Source organism: Castor canadensis, chromosome 5, assembly GCF_047511655.1.
Source record: "Castor canadensis chromosome 5, mCasCan1.hap1v2, whole genome shotgun sequence".
In the NCBI taxonomy this organism is placed as follows: domain Eukaryota; kingdom Metazoa; phylum Chordata; class Mammalia; order Rodentia; family Castoridae; genus Castor; species Castor canadensis.
The window spans coordinates 171,338,006-171,365,061 of NC_133390.1; the positions used below are offsets into that span (position 1 = coordinate 171,338,006).

At 54.8% G+C, this 27,056-nt stretch overlaps 1 long non-coding RNA gene across 5 annotated transcripts; it reads right to left on the reverse strand.

Moving 5' to 3' along the window:
* Positions 1–1,826: 1,826 nt before the first annotated feature.
* Positions 1,827–22,581, reverse strand: LOC141423427 (uncharacterized). Of its 5 annotated transcripts, XR_012448298.1 has the most exons (8): positions 22,239–22,581; positions 18,867–22,099; positions 18,235–18,385; positions 17,416–17,542; positions 11,696–11,809; positions 3,932–8,122; positions 3,603–3,735; positions 1,827–3,308 (listed from the first exon to the last, which is right to left on the reverse strand). It is a non-coding gene; the product is annotated as an uncharacterized lncRNA (long non-coding RNA). The 5 variants fall into 5 exon arrangements; XR_012448302.1 differs by lacking the exons at positions 17,416–17,542; positions 18,235–18,385 and having other exon boundaries at positions 3,603–3,707; positions 6,263–8,122; XR_012448301.1 differs by lacking the exons at positions 17,416–17,542; positions 18,235–18,385 and having other exon boundaries at positions 3,603–3,731; positions 6,263–8,122.
* Between the last annotated feature and the right edge of the window lie 4,475 nt (positions 22,582–27,056).

Genomic DNA, 27,056 nt, shown 5'->3' on the forward strand with positions numbered 1-27,056 from the left:
TGGGCCTGTGGATAGAGTTTGTTCTAGAAACTTTTGCCAGTGTGCCCACTCTGTGCTGAGGACCCATCTCCTGTTCCCGAGATAATGGTGTCAGAGAATACAGGCTGTCGCAGCCAGTGAGGGACAGCAGGAGCCACAGGTGGGCACGGCAGTCTGAGGAGGGGTTGGCTAAGCAGAGGCCCAAGGATGGGTGACACTGACCTAGCAAAAGGCTGGGCAGAGTGTGCCCTGCAGGGCCAGCCCGGGGAGGCCTGGGAGAGAGGGAGCTGGTGGCTTGGAGCCCTGGACGTGGTCACAAGGTCAGTGTGGGGAGCAGGGGACACACCCAGAGTGACCTTGGGCAAACTGCATGGTCTCTCTGGGCCTTGGTGTTTTCTTTGGAAAGTGGGAAGAGGGCAGCACATGTGTCTGGCATCCCGATGACCAAGCATGTCCACACACAAAATGTCACCACTTCTCGAGGCTGTGGGACCATTGGGTACAGGATCAGTGGGCTCTACTGCTGAGACTGAATGAGCTGTGTAGGGTCATCGGCCAGTCACTTCTGTCCTTCCATCAATCCCTCTCATGCAGGAGGCACCGAGTCCCCATCTGTTCACAGGACCACCCCACAGGGGTCCAATGAGAGCAGGCCTGCAGACATCTGAGCTCCAGACCAATGTCTCCTGTCCCCTCCCCCCGATTGCCGGCCACCTGCCCAGCATGGGCCCCCGAGGTCCTCCTGGCCTTTGGTGTCCCCCTCGACCACTTGAGCTCCCTCCTCATCTTGCCAGTGCCACTTGGCCACATTCACACTCCAGCTCATCTTCTTCAAATGCACAGGAAGATGAAGGTAGGAATTACTGAGGACTCTGAGCTCTTGCTATGTGCCCGGATTTCTCATCCATTCATTCATTCGACAAACACCACTGTAGCCTCTCATGACCCAGGGGTCTGGAGGTTCATCTGTAAACACAGGGCAGTGTCCCTGGCCTCCCTGGTGGGGCTCACATTTCAGGGGCGGGAAGGGGAGGAGCAGGTAATAAACCACAGGTTTGCAAGCTGTCCTGTGTACATGAACCCAGCCACAGCCATTGCCTTGTGAAACGCTTATCCTTGTTTTCCAGGTGAGAAAGCCAAGGCTCAGAGAAGGAAATGGCTTTGTGAAGTCACTCAGCTGGGAACCGTTCAATCTGGGACTCGAAGCCACACCTGCCGCGAGCCGGGAACTCCTCAGTGCCAGGGTCACGGCTGGTGCTTGGGAGCCCACTTCATTCCCACGAGGTCTCAGGCAGCGTGAGCCCTGCCCTCCCTCCAGCCGCAGACCGGGAAGGCGAAGTGCACGGTCACTCTGGCCAGAGTCGACGGGAACAGGACGTCCTGGCCTTCCTCCCTGGCGGGGCCCAGTGAGCTATTTCGGGCTCGTTTATTGATGGGACTTGGTACCCGGCTGGACTCCCTGCTGCACCATTGGGTCCCATCTGTGCCCCAGGTCAAGGGTGCATCCCAGCTGACCAGCTCCAGGAAAGGCAAGGGTCCCCACTGGTATGGACAGATGTGAGGGTTCCCATAGACAGCTGTTCCCCAAAATTCTGGAGCCTGAGTCCATTTGTAGGCAGGTAGAACCCAGAATGAAGACAGGAATAGATCTCGAGACCTGGGTTCAAACCCCAGCCGTGTTTTACCTTGGACCAGCCACATCAACTGTGGAGACTCAGTTTCCCTGCCTGTAAAATGGAGGTGACAATACTCCCAGCTAGCAGGGAGAGGACAGAGCTTAAATTAGAACATGTGGCTCAAAGCCTGGCACCCGGCAAGTGCCCAATAATTAATAGACGCCTGGCAAATAATGGTTGACAGATGACATTTATTGGAAGTTTAGCATGCATTGGGCATTGGGCTCAGTGATGGATATGTTTCAATCTCACTTCAGCCCCAGGAGTTCCAGGAGGGAGCTGAGTGACATCCCTGTGAGTGCTATATTGTCCCTTTGCACGGATGAGAACACTGAGGTTTGGAAAGAGGTCTGACTTGCCCTGATTCCACCGTGGCAGAGGAATTTGCCTTTGAACTCAGTTCCAAAACTGGGATAGGGCGGCCGCTTGTCCCAGGGCCGGGTCAGAGAGAATGCTCTCGCAGCCCCTCCCGAGAGAACTGGCTTTAGGCCCTGTAAACACTCAAGCCCGTACCACACCAGGCTCACCTCGGTCACCCTCGGCCACCCTCGGCCCAGGAAGTAGCCTCCTTCCTGGGCTGTCCTGGTGATAGGAATCCAGAGAGCAAGCAAGGGACGCAGAATTTCCCGCGATCCTCCTCCCTCCCCTCAGGGCTAATTGCCTGTGTGTGCTGTAGGTCACACTGGGGGTGGGGGGGGCGGTGGGCAGGGCTCCGAAGGCCACAAGTCGTGCAGTGCTTCTCTGCTAACGTGCCCTTCGTGGTCTGCACCTGCTCACAAGTCCCTGGTGGACCAAGGGTACATGCAGCCTCCTTAGGGGAAGATAGCAGCCTTTTGAGATCTGCCCTTCTGCCTCCCAGCCTCCATTCCTACCCATGGGTTCCTGCCAAAAAGTCCATCCTTGAACCGTGCACCCATGACTCATGCCTGTTATTCAACTACTTGGAAGGCTGAGATTGGGAGGATCGTAGTTCAAAGCCAGCCCAGGCAAATAGTTCACAAGACCCCATCTCCAAAATAACCAGAGCACAATGGACTGGAGGTGTGGCTCAAGCAGTAGAGTGCCTGCTTTGCAAGTGTGAAGCCCTGAGTTCAAACCCCAGACCCGCGAAACAAAACAAAACGAAACAAAACTGAAAAAGCTAGCCATCCTCCTGGGCTGAGGGCAGAACTCAGTGGTAGAGTTTGTGTTAGCATGAGAGGTTCAAGCCCCAGCCCCAAAAAAGAAAAAGACCATCCTCCCCCAAAAAGAACGTGTTTTTCCCTGCCCCAGGCCTCTGCCCAGGGATGCTTGTCCTCCGTCCTTCCCTGCCAAATGACCTTTGAAGGTCCTAGCCCCTCCTCCAGCACACCTCCTACCCACCCACACCTTCCTCCTCATTTGCCACAAGAGCTGTTGATTCCAGAACAGCCTTTGCTGGGGACCACAGTGCCACCTGGTTGATGCTTCCGTGGGTGTCACACACTCCCTTCATTTCCTTCCTAAAATCCTACCTGGCCCCACCCCGCCCATCGGGAAGCAGTGCAGACCCTGCAGGCGCTCAGGCCAGGCTGGGGCTGGGATTTTGCTGGGACGCCTGCTGTCCAGCACGAGTCCTGTTGACCGGACACCTCCATGTGCATCCACTGTTCCTCCTCCGTGGATTCAGCCGACCTCGGATGGAAAATTCAGAAAAAGAATTGCATCTGATCTGAACATGCACAGACTTTTTCCTGGGTTGTTCCCTAAATGCACACAGTAGCTGCCACACCATGCCAGGCGTCCTAAGTCTGACAGGTGATTTCAAGCGTGTGGAGGATGAGCAGAGGTTCCCGGATATGCTTCACCTCTGAGGATGCTCGGACCCCGGGTGGTCCTGGAGCCACTGTGAATATGGGGATAATTGTATGTCCTTGTCCCCGGTTTCACAGCCACCACCACAGGGCAGGTGCCACCATTCTCACCTACCTGAACTGTGACATTCAGTTCATCTTCCCTGCTGTCACAGCTTCCAGCTTTGCTGCCACTGCATCCCCACAGTCAGAGGAAACGTTTTAAAAGGCAAATCAAGGGCTGGTGGAGTAAAAGTGGTAGTGTCTGCCTAGCAAGCATAAGTTCAAAACCTGAGTTCAAAACCACCAAAAATAAAAGACAAATCAAGTCATTTCACAACCCTGCTCAAAATCCTGCAAGACTCCCCACCCCTCTTAAAATAAAAATCCTTCTTACCATAGCTTGTAAGACCTCATATGATCTGACCCTTGCCATCTGCCCAACCTCATCCCTACCCACCCTACCTTACTCTGCCTCCAGGCAGAAACTCACAGCGTCCTCTGCTTGAATTTCCTACCAGGTGACTGTCTGCCTTCCCCCCTCACTCCACTGGAGTCTCTCCTCTCTTGACCCCTCCTCCGAGAAGCCTTCCACCGCCTGCCCATCCTTGGCCAGCTCCTCCTCTCTGCTTCCTTCTCCCTCATTATAAGTGTTGCTTTCTGGTTTATTGACTATTTATTCTCATGTTTGTTTTTGGTGGGACTGGGGTTTGAACACAGGGCTTTGCACTTGCAAAGCAGGTTACCACTTGAGCCATACCTCCAGTCCATTTTGCTCTGGTTCTTTTGGAGATGGGGTCTCTCAAACTATTTGCTCAGGCTGGCCTTGAACCTTGATCCTCCTGATCTCAAGTAGGATTACAGGCATGAGCCACCAGCGCCTGGCTTCACATTTCTTTTTATCTGGTTTGCTGCTAAACACTTGACAGCTGGTTCTTGGCCAGGGGAGCCCTGATTTTTACGCTCTCTGATGTCCATGGTATAAATACTCCCACAGTGGTCACTGTTCTGGCCCCAGGGGGGTCTCACTGTGGGCACAGTGAGGAAACCTGTTCCATGCTGTCCCACCATGGAACCTGGGGGCTGGCACAACACAACTGACAACAGGAAGATGGTGAATTAGAAGGTGACCCATGGAGGGCAGTGGTCCCCTGGGTTTTAGGAGGATGTCTTTAAGTTCAGATGGCTTAGTGTCACAACTGGCTTGCAGCAGTGTCCTGGATACAGACAAGCCAGGCCGGGCCTCCCCGGAAACCCGCTCCCTGCCGGCTCCCTGCAGCCCAGTACAGTAGAAGCAGGTGCTCAGCCACATTGGGTTTCTACGGTGCATGTGTTTACTGGATGGATCAATCACCATGACTCTGTGGGCTGAGTCCAGGCCACAAACGGGCTTCATGTGGCTTTCAAAATGTTTTTAACACTAAAAAAAAAAAAAAAAAAAAAATTCATTGCCAGCATTTTTAAGCTGAGTACTATGACACACTCCTATAATCCCAGTACTCAGGATGCTGAGGCCAGCCTGGGCTACATAGCAGGATCCTGTCTTTAAAAAAAAATCATTGCTAACATTTAAAAGTCAAGAATTTTTTGCACAAAATCTCAAATATACAAATCTAGGTTTGCAGCTTCTCTGGGCAGAAAGCAAGAGCTCATCATTGGCCACAGTCTCCACCCCTTCCTGGAGTCTCACACTGGCCCCCTCCCCTTTGCTCATTGCAGACACTGGCTGTCATGACACCTTGTCCCCCTGCAGCAGCTGTCACAGTCTCCCACAGACTAGGAACCTCCCCTATCCCAGGGCAGGTGCCAGGGGCTGGGCCCCAGGGCCTCCTCCCCTGCTAGGGATCCCAGCATGAAGTGGGCCTGCAGCTCCCAGAATTCCATGGGCTGTTTGTTGTGCAGTGAACCTCAACCCTTGCCACCCAAAGGCTGGGTGCACACTCCATGCAGGCCCACTGGAAAGTGACAGAAGCCTGGCCAGGGTCAGGTTTAAAAATACCACAGGCGGATCAGCTACAGGTCCCAGGGGTTGTTGACACACTGAGCACAGGCTGGCTGGGCCGGCAACTGAGGGCCACCAGCAGCTCGGGGTGGGTGGGGAGCCGGCCATAGCCCCGTCCCCAGCCTGGGAAGGGTCGGTGCTGAGTTTAGCAGCAAGCTCAGGTGGCAATGACGGGTCTTTGCATGTGGGTAGTGGGCAGGAGTGGGTGCAGGGACGTGGGGTGAGCTGTGGTCTCCCCAAGTCCTCGGCTCCAGAGCGCAGCCCAGTCCTCTGGAGCCATGTTTAAAAATAACAGCTGGGCACAGTCCTCTGGGGGACAGCCAGCCGGGGACTAGACTAGGCAGGAGCAGCCCTGACCGAGCACCCACTGGGTACTGGGTGCTTCAGTCACAAGCTCAAGGGGCTGAGCAATGGCCTGGGCGGGGGGAGAGGGATACCACTCCAGATGGGGAAACTGAGTCTGGGGAGCAAAGTCCCTGGCTAAAAGTGTCCTGCTTAGTCAGTGGCAGTGCAGTGTTCAGTCCATGATGCAACGCGTGAAGAAGCCAAGGCTCCATGTTCAGTCGTGTCTGGCAGAACCCCGGGAACGAGGCCTTTGCCAGTGCTAAGAGTGGCTCCTGCTGGCTTGTCCCAAATCCCACCTAGGGGGCCAGCACTATCTTACAGGAAACCAGGCAGTCCCCAACTCTCTCTCTCACCCCTACCCCACTCTGGCTGCTCCACCCAGAAACACCTCTGTCCCTGGTCCCCTCTCACCCAGCCTAGCTACCCAGGGCAGGGCCTCCAGCACCCACCTCTCCCATCACCGTGGGGACATTCACACCCAAGGCAACACATGCAACCCACAGGTACCATCGTCCAGCGCAGCGGGAGGCAGCAAGCAGTGAGCAGAGCGAGCCCCCTGCCGTTGTGACACATGGAGCTGGGGAAGAAATAGGCCCTGCTTCAGACTGTAATATATGCTAAGGAGAAAAACGACCCAGGGGCAGGGGTGGAGGGCACTGGAGAGGGACAAACCTGACATGGTGGGTGTGGGCAGTGTTTGGGTTAAGACATGAAAACCAGGGGCGTTTCTGAGAGAAAAGAGCATTCCCAGAAAAGGAAACAGCAAGTGCAAAAGCCCTGAGGCTGAATTGTGCCTGGCATATGGGACAATGAGAGGGAAGAGGCCAGTGTGGCGGAAGTGGTGTGAGGGAGGGAGGGGCAGCATGGAGGAAGTGACATCAGAGAAGTGGGGGCAGAGGGTGCAGAGCCTTGTGCACCATCGGAAAGACCTGGAAGTTTCTGAGGTCAATGGGAGCCATAGAAAGCTCTAAGCAGAGGGCATGGCTCTACTTGTATCTGAAAGAATCCCTCTGGCTGTGTGCGGAGAATGCACTGTTGGAGGTGGTGGGGGAACAGTCGGGAAGGAGGAGTCTGTGATGGTCCAGGTGAAAGATAACGAAGAACAGGCCCAGCGGTGGCCACAGGGGCAGGCAGGTGGGGAGTCCTTGGTCTCAGACTCGGTCTGTCCTGAAGGCAGAGCAGACAAAACACACTGCTGAACCAGATGTGCCAGAAACAAAGACAGGAGGGGGCCGCAAAGGCCGTTGGAGCTCCTGGAGGGATGGAGCTTTTCTGCCTTCTGCGTGGCTCCTGTGGAGGTGCCGTGCAGCCCCTCCAGCCCAAGCGAGGTTGGCAAAGGCCAGCGTTACCTCAGCTGGCCTTGCTCCCACACACCTTGCCATTGGCCAGACCCCCTCCTCCGAGGATTCCTGAGGACCAGGACATGTGTCACCTTGTACCTGGTGACCCTGTCTTTTGTCACGTGATGTGACACATTAAGTCTAGGTCTGGGCTCACGCAGCTAGTGGTGGCAGAGGGGATGGGATCCTCATGTGCTTGGTGGCTACAGCTTCTGTGAGGAGCCACAGCGGGCTCGAGGGCTCGGGTGGGGACAGGGACGGCTGTTTCCCGAGTCCCTGTCCCTGTCTCATGCTGTACCCACTCTCTCTGTTCTGCACATCACCTGGGGCTGGGAGGCACAACGACCATCATGCCCGGGCTGATGATGAGGTGGGCTCAAAATGGGAAGGGCTGTGTCCAGTCACAACTTGGACACAAGAGCCCAAGGTCCTGGGGGCTCCAGACCACCGCGTGTCCTCTCTTCCACACTTCCTGTGCCTGTCACCTACCTTGGGGTGCTCTGGGGTTCAGTGGCTACGTTGCTTCTGGGGTTTGAACTTGAGGTCTTGTGCTTGCAAGGCGGGCGCTGTCATTTGAACCACACCCCAGCCCCTTTTTGCTTTGGTTATTTTGGGGTTAGGGTCTGGCTTTATGCCCAGGCTGGTGGGGACCACCATCCTCCTATAGATCAGTGCCAAGGAGGCACATCCATCTCTGCCCCGCTGTCCTGGCAGGAAGCGCCCCAGTGAGTACCAGACCACCTTCACCCAACAGGTAAGAAGAGAGATGCTCAGAGAGGGTAGAAGACCGAGCCCAGGTCACAGAGCTGGCGGGGGTGGCAGGCTCAAAGCTTGACTCCCTGTGCCTCTTCAGTCAGCCGCAGGCTTCATTCGCACGGAAGGAATAGCAGAGCCCAGGGGGCTGGAGGTGTAGCTCAGAGGTAGCATGCCTGCCCCACGTGGCCAAGGCCCCGGGTTCAATCCCCAGCACTGCAAAAAGACACAAACCAGAAGTCACTAACGGGGAGCACGTTCTGTGTCTGTGTCATGCACGCTCACGTGTAAAGAAAGAAGAGGGCTTTGTGCAAGGTCACGGCCAGGGGCCACTCAGGCCAGCTGGCTCTCACCTCAGTGCCCAACACACCTTAGTGCCTCGCTAAGTTGTGAGAGCTTCGAGGGGCGTGCAGACAGCGGGCTTTTCTCTCCCAAGAGCCACTCAGAGCCCTTCCTTCCTTCCTGTCTGGCCGTTGGCCATTTTCCCTTCTCTGATCCCTCTGGGAAAATCCTGTGTGGCCTCCACCAGGATACAGGCCACAGGCCGGAGGAGTCTGGCCAGGTTATCAGGTTTCGTGGTCAGCCACCTTCGCCCCTGACCACGGCCGTCTTTCCAAAACAGAACATTCGGTCATCGCCTGTCCCTGGGCACAGCTGACCTTGAGCCCCTGACCTCGCTTTCCGAGAGGTTTTTCCCAGTATCCTTGTCTCTCACTGACATCTCGCCAAGGCGGCCAGCCAAGCAGAGAAAAGCCAGAGAACGAGACGCTGAGAGTCCAAGAGTGAGAGGGGACCAGAGAGGCTGTGTGATGCTGACAGAGAAGTACAGACAGACGCCAGATGCAAGAGACAGAAAGAGGAAAGAGGCAGAGAGACAAAGAGAAAGAAAGAGGCAGAGATGGAGAAAGAGAGAGAGAACCCCACAGACATCCCTCATCTCCACCCATGGTCCCTCACCAGCTCCTGTTCATGCTTCTTCCTCCAGGAAGCTCTCCTTGTTTTCTCTGCCCTTGTGGTTCACTTGTGGGTTTGTCTCTTCCACTGGACTGTCAGCTCGAGGGCAAGGCCTGGACCTCTTTGCTTTGGGCACCCTACACCCAGTACAGTGACTGGCACAGTAGTAGGTACTTGGTAAATACCAGCTGGTAGAGGGATGTGGGTTGCTCCCCAGAGCAGCTCTCCTCCCTGGCCCTGCGGTGCGAGAGTTTGGCTCGGGGTATGTGTGCCCTCTGGTCCCAGGAAGGAGGCAGAACAGAATTATGCCTGTTAAATTCCCCACGTCCCCCCATGCTGGAACAGCACTGGGCACAGAGTGGGTGCTCAGATGTTGGCTGAATGAATGAGCAAGTGCGATCAGAGGCTGTCAAACAGATTTTTAACCATTTAAGTGCAGGCCAAATGCTCCCCAAGTGGAACCCCACATCTAAGCAGACAGGCTGTGCCGGATCTGGCCCCCAACACGTCCCAACCTCTGTGCCCCACCCCCACCCGATGCAGTGCCTCAGGGCACTGTGGACGTCCAGTCCCAGGCCACCCGGCCATCAGTCATGTCATGACTTGTTTTCTTCTATGAGCAACACCGTCTAGAAAAACGGAGGACATTTGCACAAACAACTTCAATGTCACCAATGGACCTTGGTCACTGTGGGACGGTCTCCAAGGTTCCATAGACAGCTGCCCAGTCCAGGCTGGCCCGGGGGAGGGGCGTCCTGGGGCTCCTGCATCTGACCTTCCTGCTCTGAGGAATTGGAAAGAGGGGCCTGGGGACCTGGGAGGGGCGGACTGAGCCACCCCTCCTCCTCCCTGGGGCTGGGCCAGGCCTACCTCCTCCAGAAGCTCCTGTGGTCACTTTCCCACCCATGGACCCCATTGTCACCATCATGGCAGACCCTCCCCACACACATGCCTGCCAGGATTCTCCATGCACTGCCCCTCCACTGGACAGCTGTGGTGCAGATCAAGGGCGCGGGGTCCCTTCCTTCTCTTTTTCTCTCCTGAATGGCTCTCACATCGAAAGTCTGGCTGAGTCACCTCTGGCCTTGTCTGACCTACTTTGTGACTCCTCTGAAGCACTGGCTGTGCGTGTGGAACGGGGAGCAGTGTTCCTCCACACAGCCACCCGCATGCACCCCCATCCCGTTCTTCACTTTACCCAACCTTCCGCCACTGGCCAGTGATCCGTCCACGCGCACATCACCCACCCACCCCCACCCATCCATCTCCCTCGCATCTACTCCCCATTCACCCCCTACCCATCCAACAAACACCTGCTAAACCTTCCTCAGCGCCGCGCCCTGGACGGCCCCACAGGAACGGACACAATTGAGACTTGGACTTGACCTCACAGACCCCCGTCTCATGGAGAGACAGGAAGAGGGACAGTAGGAAGGGCTGGCTCACTCTTGCACTCTACATGCTTTGTGGGACCTCCTAGGAGTCCAGCACTCCCAGACCCTGGGGACAAAGGCAAAGGAGGCAGGTCCTCACCCTGTCCTGGCGAGAGGGACAAAAGTCCACATGGACCAAGGCAGAGAGAACAGGTTCAAGGATCATTTTGTTTAGTTGGCACATATTTGCCAATGACTGTCACATGCCACACCCGGGCTTTGGGGACACTAAGGCAACAGACATGTCCTTAACCATCTGGAACACCAGGCTGACACACAAGAGAGGCTGACAAGCGTGTTTTTTGCATCTGCTTTGACACGCTTGGGCTTCTGAGGTTGTGCTGGGCAGTACAGCTCTGCCTCAAGGCCCAGGGCGGGGTTGGGAGAGGGGTTTGAGGACAAATGGAAGATGGCACATGGAAGAGGAGCTCCAGCCCATGCCATCCCGTGGTGCCCATGTTTCCAATAGTGTGTGCCTGTGACTTTATATAAGATGTTTTTCACTCATTCTTCTAGTCTATTCTCCCGCCCAACACTGGTGCCTCCAGGAGGGGGAGAGTCTCTGCTGAAACCCAGCTGAGTCATTGTCTTAAGTAAATGAAAGAACAAAAGGGTGGATGGATGCATGATGGACGGATGGATGAATGGATGGGTGGTCAAGGGATGGCTAGATAATGGATGGATGGGCAGGTGAATGGATGGATGGATGAATGGACGGGTGGGTAAATGGATGGATGGATGGGTGGATGGGTGGATGGATGGATGGATGGATGGATGGGTGGATGGATAAATGGATGGGTGGATGGGTGGACGTACAGATTGATGGGTGGATGGATGGATGGGTGGATGGGTGGATGGGTGGATGGATGGATGGGTGGGTAGACGGATTGATGGGTGGGTGGATGGATAATGGTTAGATGGGTGAATGGATGGATGGATGGATGGATAATGTGGGCAGATGGATAGTTGGATACCTGAGCTGCTGGAATTAGGGACTTAAAGACACACATATATAAATATACACAAAGGTGTCCAAGTTGTCAAAAAATAAAAATAGGAGCCAACACTTAATAAGCACCTGTGGCAGCCTGTGATGCAGGGCATTTCACTGACCCTCACGGCCTTCCTCTGAGACAAGGAGTAGTGCTACCTTTTTTTTTCAGAGGACAAAGTCTCTCGCCCCAGCTCATAGCCAGGAGGTGGAGGATGCAAGATTCAAGCCAAAGTCTGTTTGATTCCAGGACCAATTGGACCTGATGAGGCTCTTGGGACTCTTGGGGACCCAGGTGTTCCACAGCTCCCCAGCGGTTCTGATGGAGAGCTGTGGGGTCAGAGGGTGCTGGCTCCGGCTTGCTCACAGCTGCTCCTTCGCCTTTGATGCAGGGGTGCTGGTGGTGCCTACCTCATGGGGTTCCAGGAGGATGGAGTGAGTGAATCATGTGGGGTGCTCAGCGTGATGCCCACCGCATTCTAGGCTGGGTGTGGACAGGCAGGTTCCGGGCGTCCTGCTGCAGGCCTGGGAGCAGAGGGAAAAGACCTCAGGGTGGTGTCGGGAGGCCACAGCGCATAGGAGGACAGAGCAGCGCTGCATGCACAGCAGCTTCTGCAGAAACACTTGCTCGTGTCCAAAGACATGGTGCCACGTGCCACCCCAGTGCAGGCGAGGACAGCAAGCCGGGAAGTCGCCCAGTGGCATGCTTGGGACAGGCCTTCCTTCTCCCCCTCGGGGCCACTGGCAGGGGAGGAGACCGTCACCTGTGGCTGGGTTCTGGGCTGGTGTTTAGGAGCTTCCTAAGCCAGTGCCAAGCTCCCACCTCACCCCACCCTTTGTGACAACCAAAGTGGCCTCCGGACATTGCCGAGTCTCCTTGGGAGGCACAATGTCCTGCCTGAGCACCTCTGCCTTAGAGCTACTTTGTGCAGGACCTGGAGGCCGCACCTGGCACACACCACCTCCAGTGGGCCGAGGCCGCCCCATATCATCCAGACGCAGACTGTGACCGAAACCTGTGGCCAGTCCTGGGCCCACTTTCCCAGCCACCTTTTCTAAGTTCCTTTCCGCTCACGATCCGTTTGCACCCAGAGACATTTCATCTGTTCCTTGCCCGCCTGGCTGCCCTGGCACGTCAAAGGGCGGATCTTGCACAGCACGAATTGTATCTTGAGTGCATTGTGCCATCCACACAGGGACTCTTTCTTCTGGGAAGTTAGAAGCACCCAATTCTCGAAGATTTGTAAAATAGAGAACAGAAAGAAAAAACGAAAGTTCCTCGTGGATCACCCACAAAAGCTAGTTTTCTGTCACTTCTGCCCCAAGCAGCTTCTCTGTTTGGAAATTTCATTTTTCCTGTTATAAAACTGCAGTGAAAAGCTGCACACACTGTGTATTCACAGTTTCAAATCTTGCCATCTTCATATGCACTATGTCACCCTTTTCATGTAAGTACAGAATCTTCGTGGACAGTATTTTAAATTGTCACCTCTTGTGCCAGAGACCTGCTTCTCTCCAACTGCCTCATCTCTTCCTTTTCCTTAATAATAGAAATCCCAGGCTTTTCCTCAGAATATGACCATCCCAAAAAACTACACTTCCCAGCCTCTCTTGCACTTGGTGTGTCTGTGTGACCAAGGTCTGGCCAGTGGGATATAAAGAACTTCCAAGTGGTGTCCTTAGAGAGGAGTTACTTCCTCTTCCCATCCTCCCAATGGCTGGAATGCAGATATGGCCGGAATCGTAGTGGCCATCTTGGGCAAAGGTGGAGCAACGTGAGTTCCTGATGAATTTGCAAAGCCCCCGGCTATCCCTGGATGGCCACCTCCATACTCCTTGTACGTAATGAGAGAAACAATCACTAGGCACCAGTGACTTATGCCTGCAATCCTAGCTACTTGGGAGGCTGAGCTCAGGAGGATTGAGGTTCGAGGCCAGCCAGGACAAATAGTTCCCAAGAACCCCATCTCCAAAATGGGGGGCAGAGGGGGAGGAAGGAGAGAGAGAAAAAGAGAGAGAGAGAGAGAGAGAGAGAGAGAGAGAGAGAGAGAGAAACAATCTTCTACTTTATTTGAGACCTGGTGAGTTTGGCTTTTCTGACACTGAAACAAGGCTCCAACCCTGTGTTGTGCTGATATTTTCTGCACTGACATTCCTGGTGGGATCCTTACCTAATTAAATGTTCCTGGCTCCTTGAGCAGTAGGTAGTTCTGAGCACTCGATACTCTTATTAATTCTTTTGGGGACATCTTTGTGCAGCACCACTGTTGCGATTATTTCCTTAGTACAGAGTCCCAGAAGATGGATCTGGGGGTCACAGAATGTCAACAGTCTTAAAGCCATCATCCTCGTTGTCACCCCTGCATTCCAGAGCAGTTCAGCTCTCACACAATCGCACACACGTGCTCACACAGCAAGGAAGGGATGTGAGGACCCATTTTGGAACCAAGGTAAAGAACCTAACATTCATTTCCTCCAGGGCCAAAAATGAGCCCGAGACTGTCATTTCTCTATAGTTCTTTCTTTCTTATTTATTTTTGGTGGTGCTGGGGTTTGAACTCAGGGCCTCACACTTGCTAGGTGGTTCTTTACACTTGAGCTGCTCCATTAGCCCTCTCAATAGTTCATGAATGAGAAGTCACTAACCACAATGACCAGTTGTCAGTTAGGAGTCTTAGCTGCAGGGGACAGAACCCTCTGCTCTGCTGCTTCACACAGAGGGACAGTTTATTAAGAGTTGTTGGGTGACTCATAGAACTTCACGGAGGACACAGGGTCAGGCTGGAGGTCACACAGCTGGGAACCAGATTGGGGTCCAGTGGAGGACTGGCCTGTGTGCCTCTCTGCCAATGTGGGTACCCTCCCCACAGTGATCCTCCATGTGCCCCTGGGAGCACACAGCCTCCACTCCTGGGCCATCCTCCAGTTGGACGCCTGCTGCCCTGATGTCTGGTGGAAAAGCTCAAGTCACATTCCTGCACCACATCGCAAGGGAGGCTGGGAATGGGAGCTTTCTGGGAATGGGAGCTCTCCTCCCATGGGGAGTGATGGCTGGGAACACAGAAAACTCCAGCAGGTGTAGGAAGTGCTGGGCAGGCAAAAAGTGGGGCAAAGGTCAGCAAACAGCCAGGTGCTGGTGCTCACACCTGTAATCCTAGCTATTCAGGAGGCAAAGATCAGGAGAATGGCAGTTCAAAGCCAGCCCAGGCAAATAGTTCTGTGAGACCCTATCTCAAAAAAACCCTTCTCAGAAATAGAGCCGGTGGAGTGGCTCAGGTGAAAGTCCTGAGTTCAAACCCCATACCACAAAAAAAAAAAAAAAAAAAGGTCAGCTCCCAGCAAAGAGCCAGCTGGGCCTGCCAGGGATGCAGAAGGGTACCCTCTGCTAACTTCCCTCCACCTGGCAAGAAGGCAGCCATGAGGACGAGAACCTCATGACCATCTGGGACACCCTCGTGGTTCACACAGCTCTGCAAGAGCTAAAGTAGAGCCGGGACCTGGTCCACAGACCCCGGGCCCCACCTAAAGCCATTGACTGGTTCAGATGGCGTTTCTTATCTGGTGTGCACGTGTCTCCCTTAGCACTGGCAAGCTCTCGGCACCGGGCCAGGCCCTGGCATGCAGCAGGTGTTCAGGAGATAAGTCTTGGGTGTACAGATGATGGTCAGAGAGACCTTGGTGGCCAGGAGTTACATCTTGAACACCTAGAAGCTCCAAACCCAATTTTAGGTGCCGAAATTCTACGGGACAGAGAGCAGACCTCGTCCCTGCTTCACACTGGGGGAGAGGGACAATAAAGACGAAATTCCCCAATATGAAATAGTGCAAAGCAGCCAATAGCACAGTATTACACAAGTGGCCGTAAACGTTTGCAAAGAAAACTGTAGCCAGACGCCAGCAAATCTCACCTGTAATCCTAACTACTCAGGAGACAGAGATCAGGAGGATCGAGGTTCAAAGCCAGCCTGGGCAAATAGTTCAAGAGACCCTATCTAAAAAAAAAATCACAAAAAAGGGCTGGTAGAGTGGCTCAAGGTGTAGGCCCTGAAAGAAAGAGAGAGCAAGAGAGAGGAAGGAAGGAAGGAAGGAAGGAAGGAAGGAAGGAAGGAAGGAAGGAAGGAAGAGAAAAGTGAACTGTGTAAGTGACTTAGAAGGGCTAATTTGGAAGATGGCTGAGAAGCCATTGGGAAAAGGTGACATTTGAGCAGAGACCTAAGGTAGTAAGGGAGCGAGCCCAGCAAACATCCACAGGAAGCATATTCTATGCCGTGGTGGGGGGAGCCAGTGCCAAGGTCCCTTCGGTAGGAATGAGCTTGGCAGTGCCATTCGTGGAGGCCACCAGGGAGACAAGGGTTGCACGGAGTTTCCTGACCTCGGAGCATCCACAGAGCCCTTAACTGCGGAAACGGGTGGAAAGCTGAGTTCTTCACTCTTACACTTCTCTGGGAACACAGGACGTCAGGCTCAGGCAGTAAATCTTGGCTTGTCCCAGAAAACAAAAGGCCCATGGAACCAGGGAAGTGTCCAGCTGAAAGTAAACGGCCAGAGGCAGCAGCCGGGTGGGTCAGATGGAATTTGTTAACAGATCTGTTTGAAAAAGAGCTTCCCGGTTGGGGGCAGAAGTTGCTTCTGGCCAATATCAAAAAGATGTTTATTGTGGTGTCTCCGTGCGGGCGTGAAATATGGCGCTTGGCTGCCCAGAGGTGCACAGATATGCGAAGTAAAGGAAGAGACCACACGATAGATAGCGTTGTGTGTGGCGTGGTCCCTTTTGAAAATGCACGCAGGCATTCGTTGCTTTAGTCGGAAACTCTTCATTGTGGGCCTACTTTGTGCCTGTAGGCCATTGGGAGGGGACACACAGATGTGGCTGTCCTGCCTCCTGGAACGTACTGCACAGGAGGGAAAGTGACAATAGTCACCTCAGGACATGAATATATCATCACACACTTTGATCGGCAGGATGGAAGGACACCTGGCTCTGTGACAATGTGCACTGACATCTGTGATGAGAAAGTGTGAGGATGCATTCCAGAACACTGAAGGGGGCATCGGGGTTCAGGGATTTCACGTTCTCTTTGTTCCTCTCTCTTTTGATGGTAGGGTCTAAGTTTTTATTCTGTTGTACTTTATAATTGAGAAAATAACGAATAATAAGAAACTGCAGACATTTTTTTCTTGGTCGGACTCGGGTTTGAACTCAGAGCTTCACACTTTGCAAAGCAGGCGCTCTACCCCTTGAGCCACACCTCTAGTCCATTTTGCCCTGGTTATTTTGGAGATGGGGTCCCCCAAACTATTTGCCAGAGCTGGCCTCAAACCTCGATCTTCCTAATCTCAGCCTCTCAAGTAGCTAGGATTACAGGCGTGAGACACCAGTGCTCAGCTAGCAAAGACATTTTAAAATTAAACTGCAAGCCAGGTTTTATTTTCATGAAAACAAAGAACAGGCAAGAGTAAATGTGAGGTAAGCTGAATCTGTGGCCATCTTAGAGTGAGTCTTTCTGGGTGTTTCTTCTTGTTTTCATCTTTGTGCTTTTCTGCTTCTCCTTTCCTTAAAATAAGAATGAAAGAGACAAGAACGGGCCACAGCACGCAACAGGCTAGTGTGGGAGAGAGCCCATCCTGGTGCTCTGTAAGTAAGCATGGCTCTGCTTCCTCCTCGCCCCACCTGACAGGTGGGGAGACTGAGGCTGGAGGGCAAAACCACTAGCCCAAGGCCACACAGCTAGGTTTCACCCAAGTCTGTTGTTTTGTTAGATCTGGAAGCTCAGTGCCCTTCAAATGTCCTTCAGGGAAACTATTGCCTTGAAAATTGTTGGGGGTGGGTAGGGGACAAACAAACCAAACAAGAAATATTACATTTTTTAAACCACTTATGGAGGCTCTGATGGGGCTGAGATTGGCTGAGGGGTTCTCGGCAGGGCACTGTTTGGGTTTTGGGTGGGGCCTTCTTCTGCCTGGCTGTCCTCTGGGGCACACCCCTGCCCACTAATGGCCATCAAGCTTGGACACTGTGACACCAGCCCCTCCTTGAGGTCCGAGCTTTTGATGTTGATGGAACTGGGCTCACTGAAGGCCACCTGATAGTGTGTGTTTGGTGGGGGGGGGGGGGTCCTCACTGCAGGTACCTCCATGGCCTTGTTTTGTAGTCAGACGAGGCTCAGAGAGGTTGAGTGACTTGCCCAAAGCCACACAGCTGGGACTCTGAGCTGCACTGTCCACCCTCTGGGATCAGTGGTTTTTGTGGCTGGGGATCTGGGGAGAGAAGGGAAAGGCAAGCAGTCTTCCTGGCTCACAGGCCAGGCAGCCATCAAGTGCCGTCCAGCCTGGGCCAGCTGGGGCCCGGCAGGAGGACTAAAGCCCCATGCTGCTGTGCAGCATGGCTGGGCAGGCAGCCACTGCCATGGGGACCGGTAAGCCGAGCTCCCTCCGCCTGCCCGGCAGCGTCCCTGGCCACCTGCCAGGCCCCGCCTGACGTCAGGCTCTGACCAGGGACAAAATGTGCTGGCTTTGGGACAGGGGCTGACTGCAAAGAGACAGAGGTGGGGCAGTCCGGGGAGACAGCAGAGGAGGGAAGAGGAGGAGGAAGGAGAGAAACAGGCCAGGCGGGACAGAGAGGGAACGAATGAGGAGGTGGAGAGGGGGTGATAGGAGGTTAACACAAATAGGAAGGTGATCAGAGAAAGCCAGGGGGGAGAGAGAGAGAGAGAGAGAGAGAGAGAGAGAGAGAGAGAGAAAGAGAGACATAAACACACACACACAGAAGAGAGATAGAGACAGAGGAGTCAGAGAGAGAGAGAAAAAGACACAGAAACAGAGAGAGAGACAGAGAGCAAGAGAGTGGGGATCAGAGGGAGGGGACCAGGGCTCCAGAGCCCCCAGGTCTGGCCTGGGACCTAGCTGTGCTCAGTGACCTGATGGCTCACCTGTGACCTGAGGGTCCTTACCTGGGCTGTGTGGGTGTGTGGAGGGGGTCACGGTAACAGGGCCCTGCCTCCCTGGTCAGGGGAAGAGCCTCTCTCACGCTAGGGGTGGTGGGCTTTGGCAGAGCCTCGCACACAGCAGACACTCAATGAAGCAGAGATGAGAAGCAAGAGTCTGGAAAGGGGGAGAAGAGAGACCTGGGGACCAGAGCGAGGTGAAGGCACAGGTTGCCCTGTGGACGAGGCTGTTCCCCCAGGCACCCCTTCCCTGTGGCAGGGCGACCCTTCCCGCCTATGTGACTCAAGCTTGAGGCCATTGGCACAGACCTTGGCCAGGCCTTGCCTGTCCTGGGGCTCAGCACCCTGTTTATGGCTTGAGAAGGCCATGGTCCCGGGGCCATCACGTCACCAAAGCCAAGCAAGGCCAGGCCTGGTCACTTCTGGCCTTCCAGCCTCATCACCTCTCATCCAGCTTAATCATTAGAAGACCTATAGTGGGCCAAGAGACTGAGCCATAGCTCCCTGCTGGGTGGGGACAGCTGTGCCTGCATGTCCTCTTCGGACGCAGGGCACGTCCAGCCCCCCGTGCCCTTGCAAAGGAAAAGATGTGTATTCTATGACCAAAAAGGCTATGCCCTCCTCATCCTCATCCTTACCTATTGAGCACTTCCTGTGTGCTGGGCACAGTCCGAGCCCTTCCAGGCTTCCTCTCTCATCCTCCCAGGCTGGTGTTCTCCTACTTTGCAGACAAAGCAGCTGAGGCCCAGAGAGCTGCAGTTAGTGACCAAGGCCACCTGCCAGAGAGCGCAGGGCTGGTGACCCCAAGCCATTCAGCAGCTGTGCTTTCTGAGCCCCCCTGGTGCAGGTCGGACCATACCCTTCTGCTACCAGGAGGATCCCATGTGGTCATGGAGCTTGGCTTAGAGTGATTTTTGCCCCAGGACACATTTGACCATATCTGGGGACATTTGGGTGTCGTAACTGGGAAGATGCTGTTGGCATCTCCTGGGTAGAAGCCAGGGACACTGCTCAGTGCCCTCTGACACACAGGATGGCCCTACCATGGAGAACACTCAGCCCAAATGCCAGTGTGCCAACCCTCAAGCCCTGCTAGGAGGTGAGCGTCTTGCCCGTGTCCCTGTCACAGATGTGGACACTGAGGCGCAGAGAGGGAGCCACTTGCCCCAAAGGCCCACTCTGCACCCCTGCTCTCCAGCATGAGGCCCCACTGCCAACTCCGCTACCTCTGCCCCCCCACAAAGTTGTCATTGGCTTGGAGTAGACGAAGCCTCGCCAGCTGTTACGCAGGAGGACAGGCCTCGTTACGCGCTGAGGAAGGTCAGACCTAAGTCCCAGAGTGCAGGATACCTTTATATTGAACCTGTGCTCAGTCACAGTGGCAGTGAGGGACACCTGCATGAATTCCTAGAGCAAATACTTTCTAGGCACCTACTATGTGCTAGGCTCTGTCCTGGGTGCTGGAGGCCCAGCAGGGAGCCAGGCAGAGCCCTTCCACTGGGAGCACAGGCAAGAGGAGACAGTGGCAGAAAACAAGAAAACAGGCAGCATTTCTTTAGGGCTACGTGTGATTATGGGGAGGGGACAGGCCCTCTAGAGAGTGTCTGGAGGGCGAAAAAGCACAGGCTTTGGGAGAGCGGGTGACAAGTTCCAGGCAGAGCCAGTAGCAAGTGCTGGAGTTCTCCTTAGCACTGGACACCCTACACTTTTGCTTCTTATTGTCCGGCCCCAGGACAGAAAGGGGTTTGCAGTGTCTCCCAATATGCAAAGTGTCCAGTGTGACATATACCTCATCCCGCAAGGGCCTCCACCCCCTCAAAGCCTCCAGAATTGCAAGATACTGACCCTCCACCCCTGCCTCGGAGAGAGCCCAGGTCTCCAATCTGGTGTGTCTTTTACAGATGGGGAAACTGAGGCCTGTGTGGGCACCCTTCACCATGGTCTCATGTCCAGATTAGCCCTAAAGCTTTATACTGTTAAATTAAAGAAGAAAAGAAGGAGGAGAAGGGAGGAGGGAGGGCTTGAAAAGCAATATTCAATCAACAGCCCTGAGCCCTTCTAGGGGAGGGGAAGGAATTAGCATTTGTCAGGAGCTGCTCTGTGTCAGGCACCTGACCTGCCTGCCCAGTCAGTGGAGCCCTCACGGTCAGATGGGACATGGTCCCATCCTCTCAGTGGAATCCACTCCCCGATGACAAGCAAATGTTGGGCCTGTTTACTAAATGTCGAATGTTCCTCCAAAGACCTGTGTCTCTTTGCTTCTCAAATCCATCCTGCACAGGATCCCAGCAGACCCACTGGGCTGCTGGCCATCAGCTCCTGGGGACAATCAGTCACTCCTGCCATAAGGTGTGATGTGCCATCTGGGATTTGGTGTAGAAACTCCTGGGCCAGAAGATGACACACTGTTAGGAACACCTGCGGCTGCTGCTTCAGGACACCCCACCAGTGGGGCGTTAACATCACAGCCGTCTCATCATCTCACAGACAGACAGTGTGCAGGTGGACAGCGCAGGGCCACGGAAGTGTCTCGATGACGTCACCCAGCGTCAGCCTCCATCGGCTGTCTGGACCACCGTCCTGCGTGCTTGTATTTTGTCATCAGCCTGTTTCCTCACAGTCACAAGATGGCTGCCACATCCCAAATACTACCTTCTTAAGGAAATTTAAGACATAAATAATTGGGTGGTGGGTTTGGGAAAAAAGTGAGCCCTTTTCATGGAGGAAGAGAATCTTCCCACCATGTTCTTGGAAGGACAGATGCCCCCTCACATCTCATCTGTCCTCTGCACTGCAAAGGAAGCTAGGGCAGTGAGTTAGAGCAAAATAGAGCAGGAGACTGGAGCTGGTTTACCCCAGCCTGAGCTGTCACCTCCCACTGCAGGCAAAATCACAGCTCTCTACTGAGGCCAACGAATGGCGTCCCCATAGCATCAACCTCTGCGTTCTGCAGAAATCCCACCATCTGGATGGTGAAAGACTAATACAAAACAGGGCACAACTCAGAGACAGAGGACAGGTGACCAGGAGCCAGCCCTGGATTTCATCACGATGACCCTTGTGCACATTGCACAGGTCAGGGGCTTCACGGCGGCTCCCCGCTGGGCGTGACGGGGGACGAGGCTCCTGTGCTCTGCCTGAGAAACCCAGTAGCACTGGACTGTGGGTTGAAACTGCGCTGTGTTTCAGGGGCAGAAGGAAACTCATCAGTCCTGAGAAGCAGAAATCCCAGTATCCTCCTCGACAGGGGAGCCTGGGAACCAGCGAGCTCAGCAGAGGCAACCAAAGGACACACAGACGAGGGTCGGGCCTCATCCACCGGCAGGATGCCTGGCGCTCTATGGGCGGTGTCTTGCTTTGTGACGTTGGAGGAGCCACTCAACTACTCTGTGCCTTAGTTTCCCCATCTGTGATAGAGACTGCTGATTGCCCCTCTGTATGCAATACTTCCAGGGTTCGATGCTGTGGACTTGTCACAGAGCAGAGGGCTGTCTCCATAAAACTGCATTTCACAGCCTCTCTCACGGTTGGTTGTGGCCTTGTGACCAAGTGACGCCCATGAGATGCCACCCTCAGTTCTGTGGCCTGCTCTGTTTCTTTCTCCCGCTGGCTGGAAGGTGGGTGATAGCATTTTGCACCATGAGCAACAGCCCAGGGAGGGGACCTCAAGTTCACAGCCGCGGTTATGTAGCCTGGCCACACACCCCAGACTAAGTTTGCTGTGACCACTCAGCGCGCTGAGGCTGCAGGTCCGTGGCTCCGGCTTGTTCTCAGATTGCGTGTCGAGCCACTTTTACCAGCGCATTGTAAGAGTGGTGTTAGTGACACTGGCATTTGCTTCCCTCAAGGAGCTGTGCCAGAAGAGCCACACCTGTGACATGGGGAAAGGAAGAACATGAAGCAGTGCGCTCAGAGGGGGGGGGTGATCTTTGGGGTCTGGTGGTCCCAACGGCCCCCTGCCAGTCCTTCTGTGGCTGGCTCAAACCCACCCCAGGTGAGCCCTTCTGTACCTGTGGGTTTAGCCCGGAGGAAGCGCTGGCAATGTCTCGAAGTTTGGTTGATCATCACGTCCAGGTGGAGGCCAGGGATTCCTCTGGGCTCCCTACCACGTGGTGCAGTGGTCAGCGCCCACTGCAGAGAGAGATCTTGCCCCAGGTTGGCAGGGTTGCACCCTGGGCCAACTGGAGGGTGCACCAGGTCCCTGTGCCCAGTGAGCAGGGGCCTCGTGGGTTCCAAGGGACAGGCGGGACCCTTTGACTTCTTCCTGGCACTCCACAGTGCCCTAATCGGGTTGGGGTTTCCATCAGGGGACAGTCAGCTCAATCTGCTCCACAGCCTCTCTCCCAGGGTGGCCATGCTGTACAGCTCTGCCTACCTCCCCTCCCGCCCCACCCATCACCAGTGAGGCCAGTTTCCAGGCCAGGAGGAGCAAGTGGGCCTTTGTCCCCGGAATGCCCAGCCCCGGCTGCCAGGACTGCCCGGGTCACAGACGCTGAGCACTGACAGTGCATTGCTGACCAGGATGTGGTTCTGGGGTTTCCAGAACCTTCCATCCCATTCACACAGACACCAGAGACTGTGTCTGTCGGCAAAAGCCGACCCTCTGAGGAACCCTGGGGTTGGCTAAAAGTTCTAGAGGACGCGTGCTCAAGTGAGTGTGTCCAGAGTCACTTCCCTTACCCAGGGGTGGACGTGCTGTTAGCCATGCCAGCCCAGACCGGTCACACTCACCAGCCCGACTCATAGACCCAATGGCCTCCAGCCCGACTTCTGCTGAGGGCTTCCTGTGGCCACCAGAGTCACTGGGCCATGCGGGCTGAGAGTTCAGGTCCCAGCCAGTGACCTTACCAATGTGGGTGGCGGGTGGGGATGGAAACCCCAAGTCCTTTTCCCCTCGGAGGGGATGACTTGAAGGTGTATTCCAGTCAGGGTCCCCAAACTCCCCAGTGGGATCCAGCTCCTGTCACCCCTGCATTGACCTGTTCAGGCATGGACCCCACGACACCGTCTCCCCTGACAGTCTCCTGTCCCCACCCCTTACTTCCTGAAAGGGGCATACTGTGAGTCAGACGCACAGCTATTTGGGGATCAGAATGAACGTGGTTGCCACCTCAGGAGCTCACAGTCAAGTGGAAAGTCACTCAAGTAATCTCCTTACACATGGCGACAAAGCCTGTGACTGGACAGAAACACCAGACCCTGTTAAAACCCTCTTCCCCTAGGTCAAAACCCAGAGTCCTCATTGTGCCCTCAAGGCCCCACATGATCTGCTACCTCTGAGGTCACCTTTCCCTGCTCCATTCCAGCCATAACGACCTCCTGGCTGTTCAGTTGTGCTGAATACATTCCTGCCTCAGGGCCTTTGCATTTGCTGTTTTCTCTCATTTTTCTGGTTCAAACTCTATTCAGACAACACCTCCTCAAGGAGCAGTCTCACCCCGTCCCACCCCTCCTGCCAGTCATTCTGTCACCATGCGTCTGGTATGTGTGCTTCACAGCACGTACCATAGTCTGAAGTGACCTGGTTTGTTTACTTGTTTGTTGAATGATCCCCAAATATGAGCTCCATGAGGGCAGGGGCCATGTCCCCCAGCACCTGGAACAAAGCCTAGGGCAGGGTAGGTATCCATGGATTTTTGTTGGACAAGTGGTCAAATGTCCAAGTGACGGTAAGAAACAAGACTAAGGCCAGGACATTTCACTGGGGACCCAACCTTGTATGGGCAACCAGGAAAGGCTTCCCTGAGGAGGTGAGACTGGAGGTGGGCCGTGAAAAGGGGGTGGGGTAGTCCCTGAGTCAAAGGGGCAGGACGAGTGCCCTGGGAAGAGGGAGGACACACCAGACAGTGTGGGAGAAGAGCAGGCTGTGTGCAGAGGCTGTCCTTCATACTTCAGACCTACTGTGTACACGAGGAACACGGCTGGCAGCTGCTGTTCCCCTGGAGCTCTCAGGCTGAGAGCACGACTGGTTCTCAAATATCAACTTGTCCCATTAGGGCCCCCGTCACATTCCACTGCAAACACCCGTTTTCCAAGTCCCACCTGTGTAGAAACACAGATTACATGTAAGCACACACACGTACACGCGCGCACGCACACACACACATGTGCACGCACACACACAGGCAGCCAATAAAGAATTCCCTGAGTTGCCATCCAATCAGGTGTAAAGGACGTTCGCCTGGCTTCTTTTTGTTTTCGGTGACTCATTTCATCTGCGAGCACCCTGGACACAGGGCCACAGTCCCCTGCATGCAGGAGACGGACCTACGTGTCACAGTGGACCCACCCCCACACACACCTCTTCCGCCTCCAATTTGGCAAGAGCAAAGCCGGGCACAGAGGACTGTGGGTTCTGCACGGAGCTCAGGGATGGTGCCAGCTTTCTTGGCCTGGCCCCCAGAGTCAGGCCTATGGTCAGGGAAAGGTCCCAGATGGAGGTTCAAGCCTCCCTCCCGCACAGTCCCACTCCTTGGTCCCATCTCTTCAAATGTCACCAGCAGCTCCAGGGGCCTCCCTCACAGACCTTGAATGGCTGGCGTGATGGGGTCATGGGGTTTAAACTCAGCCACAAGGCAGTGCCTGACACCAGGAACCTGAAGTCCTCTCAGTCCCCGAGGGAGGAGGAGTCACCTGCCTCCAGCGGGGCTCAGGCCCTTTCACGGAGGGAGTGGGGCCAGGGCTCTGTTGCGTGGGGTGAGGTGAGAGGCCAACTGAGGGGTGCAGGACAGGAAGCTGTTACTGTCCCTGGGGCAGGAGGGACAGAGGGAGAGGTGGTATCTCCAGGCCCAGAAGCCAGCTGATTATGGAGGGAGCCAGAGGGAAGGAAGTGGAGGAGTCCCTCTACACAGCAGCATGGGAAAGGTGAGGGGCCCGGACCTGACAGCCACAGCTATGGACCGCCAGACAGGCCCTTCAGGTCTCCTGCAGCTGCCACTTGCCTGGTCACCCTGGGATCAAAACCTCAAAAGCCTTTGGGAGCCTGGCAGGAAATGCAAGTGAGCAGAGGAGCAGGAACTTGATCTGGGTTGGGAGTGGGGATGGGGAGACTGCAAGGAGGGGCAGAGACGGGCAGAATGACCGGCTCTGACCCATCGAAGGGGCATCTGCCACTCAGCAACACCTGGCCACCAAGGAGGACTGCAGGCCAGGGCTGCGGGAGGCTCCCTTTGCTCTAGGGAAGACAGAAGTTCAATATGAAGTCTCCATTTTCAAAGGTTGACAGATGACTTAATTTCTTCGTGTTATTTTTAATATTGCAAAGAACGATCAAAGCACACACCGATTTCGGGGACTGCAAGCTTGTGACACTTACATCATATAGCCCTAGGAAGGACAGTGCCCAGCTACAGCCTATTGGCCCACATTGTGCCACAAATAAGTGTTTGTTAACTGACTAAACATTAAGCACCTACTATGTGCTGGCCTGCGGGAGCAGCTCCTATTGAAGGCAAAGTAGCCGGGTCTCTGCCTCCAAGCTGCCCAGAGTCTGAGGGGCTGTGCCCACGGCAGACAGAGCTGCAGGGATGTGCCCACTGTCCTCGCCACGTGTCCTCCATGCCTAGATCAGGACCTGGTGCGCAGTAGGTACCGAGTGGTCCTGGGTGAACCCAGTGCAGTAGGCTTTTCTGTTAACAGACTTACTCAGCAAGGCCACCGTGAGCAGACAGACACACGTACATCTGTGGAGCTCAAGTCACGGGCTTTTTGATCAGCCGTTCCACCAGGTATGTGCATTTCAAAATGTCACACCGTGTGTCGTAAATACACATGATCTTCTCTGTCAGAAGAAATTTCACAGGAAAAAATTCTTAAAAGGCTTCCCGGCGTGGAAGGAGGTGGAGAAACCCTTTTAGAGGGATGTGTGGGGCCTGGGAGTCCATGGTGGGGGCTCCTGGCCCAGCCCAGGAAATCTCAGGGGACTTCCTGCAGAAGCGGGGCTAGATCAGTGCTCAGCAAGCTTAGAACAGATAGCAGCTCTCCAGGCTTCATGCGACTGCTTGGTTCTGCCGTTTATAACCCACGGCAGCCAGAAATGAAATCTAAAGACACAAGGCTCTGTTCCAATGAAACTTTATTTATAAATCCAGGTGGCGAGCCAACCGAGGACCCAAAGAGGTGGGGGGAATTCGGGATGAGCCCTGAGCTGTTCTCCCAAGGCCAGAAGGGCTGCCTGTGTGTGCATCAAATCCCAGGCTCTCACAAGCCAGGTACAGGACCTGAATCCATTCAGCCTTCGAGTGTTCACGGGGGCCACCACGTGCCTGGTCCTGTCCTATGCACTGGACCCTGAGGCGATGTTCTCCTTGGGGGAGACAGACAGGAAACACACAGGCACAAGGCAAGCCAATAAGCAATTGCAGACAGCTTCCGCCTGGCTCTGTGGCCTCGAGAAAGTCACTTAACCTCTCTGGGCCCCCAGGAGGACAACACAGGCCCAGTGTAGGCCCCGCCCACAGAATGAACTGCTGCTGTTATTTTCAGTCAATGAGCAAATTTGTAAAAACCACGCATAACAAGTGCCACCCTGGAGCAGAGCAGTTGGGGGACAGGTCCTGGCACCAGGTAGGCCTCCCTGGAGGGCCCTAAGGAAATGGCGGTCAAGGTCACGGTCAGCACATCCTGGCAGTGGATGCCCCAGAATTAGTGTTTGAGGCCTCAGCCTGACTGACGCCCCCGCAAGGAGTTAATTAAGACGACCTGCCTCTCTCCGGTGCGGAAGGTGGCTGCTCTAATTAGTGTGTGAATAAAGGGCTTTGAAATCCAGGATTAAAGGGGAGCCAGGGGTGAGGCGCTGGTCACAGAGCCGGGCACCCTGGTACCAGTTC